The following is a 2,123-nucleotide window of genomic DNA, read 5'->3' as shown; positions in this document are numbered from 1 at the left end:
TTTGCCTTTTAGGTGTGGTGAAAGTGATCACTTGGCCAAGGAGTGTCCTAGTTTAAATCTAACCCAGTGCTATACATGCAGGGCGACAGGCCACTATGCTAGGGATTGTAACAACCAGGTGCTCTAAATATGCTGTGGAGCCACACACTCCCCCCTCCGAAGTTTTTTTTTTTAATCCCCCCTCCCTCAAAACAAGTTATTCCTACTAAAAAGCCAGCAATTCTTTTTCTTTTGTAGATTTCGAGCTTTTATCTTTTTTATTATAAATTTCTTTGATAGACTAAACAACTTCACCACTGCTCTCATCCCTATTTCTTTGGGGCTTACTACTTACACTATAAATTAATTGCAGAAACACCCTTTGTTCCTTGAAAGTTGTGGGGTAAATTAAAACACTCCTTTAGCCCGTCCTTGAAAGATTTTTTTCACTCAAAACCATGAATTTAGTAGTATTTCTGCTGCCACATCCTTCATACCTCTGCCCTCTGTAGAAAAAAGGGGTTTTTTTTGTAGCTGACAGCCTGGTCTGTGGCAGTCTACCAACAAATGAACACCTCTTAAACATGCAGAGAAGACTGGACCCTTTTTTAATCTTATTCTCGTCTGTCTTAAACATTTAAACTGTTAATAGCATCAACACAGTGTAGGAGAAAATTACTTATGTTGGATTGTCAGATAAATTTGTTTATTTTATTTCCAACTGCTGTACTAATTCCATGGTGGATCCTTTGTGAATGAATCCTCCAATTGATCTTCACTGAATTGAACAGGCTGGCTGAAATGTAGTGCATCAGAAAGATCATACCTCTGTACACAACACAAATACCTTGGGCGGTTTTGGAACCTTGATTGAAAGTGAAAGTTTATTTAAATTTCAAAACCAATAAACAAAAGATGTAGAGTAAGAACAGAGCTACATAAAACACAAATATTTTTTGTGTTCATTCAGATAACTTTGGAAAGAAATTAACAAATTTATCTGACAATTAACTGTATATATGGAGTTTGCATTTGTTGAGACTAATGATTCCTTTTGATGCTAGCCAATTTCATTCCCTATGCAGAGCAGAAATGTGAAATCTGAGTAGCACCAGAGGGGAGGCTTGTCTTTAGTTTGTGTCAATTGCCCTGTGTAAATTATTTAAAAAAAAAAAACTCATTCTCTGTAAAAGGGGAGGCAATTGAATGTGCCTGCAGGTGTGTATGTATGTATATATATATATATTCTAAATCTGTGGGATCACTGTGGTGTATTAGAATTAATTCTTAATGGCTATAGTAAAAATAATGGACAAGATAAAGTATGTCTGTCTAAAACTAATTTTTACCCATGGGGAGTGGGTAGGGGTTCACTTGAACGTATGCAGGCAAGCAGAAGTGCCATCTGCAGGATTTGCTATTTAATATTTGAAAAGCCAGTTCAAGTTAGCTTTAGGAGACTATTAGGGTAGATGTCTGTAGAGTGATATACTGATTGCATGTGCAATGACCTTGACTGCAAACATTGAAGGTCATAAGGAGGCTGCTTTACGGTTTGTCTGAAATTGTAGGCCTCAGCTTACTCTGAAGCCCACATTCATGTCAATGTTCTCCAGAATAATTATAGGCAGATGCTATAAATAGATAGATTAGATAAATATATATGTGCACACAGACTGCTTTAATGTTTGTGTGGTGACTGTAAAGAGTAGTTATTGATTATATTTCATTTTCCACTTAACCATCCAATAAACATCAATATTAACATGTGAAAGATCTAATGTGACTCAAGATGCAAATAATTTCAAAGAAGGTCCTGCTTTGTCTAAGTTTCTTACTTAACCAGAGTATTCTGCAGGGAGTGGGTAGCAGTACTACCACAGTGCATATTTCCCAAGCACACTTTGTTTTATTAACCCCCCTAAAGTCTAGTCTTTTAATCTTAACTGATGTATACCCCTTGTGAGACACTTGGTGTGGTAGCTTAATTGTAATGGCTGTGGTTAGCAGGATCACTAGAGTTGTGGTTTCAGTGAGGCCTCTTCACATTTTGATTTCATATTGCATCAGGGTCAAATTTGCCTTTTGTCTTTCTGAGGGGCGGTAAAATAGGTACCAATCATATATATATATATATATATATA

This window comes from Octopus bimaculoides, chromosome 29, assembly GCF_001194135.2.
Source record: "Octopus bimaculoides isolate UCB-OBI-ISO-001 chromosome 29, ASM119413v2, whole genome shotgun sequence".
NCBI classification, from domain to species: Eukaryota; Metazoa; Mollusca; class Cephalopoda; order Octopoda; family Octopodidae; genus Octopus; species Octopus bimaculoides.
Note: the sequence above shows the minus strand (reverse complement) of the source record.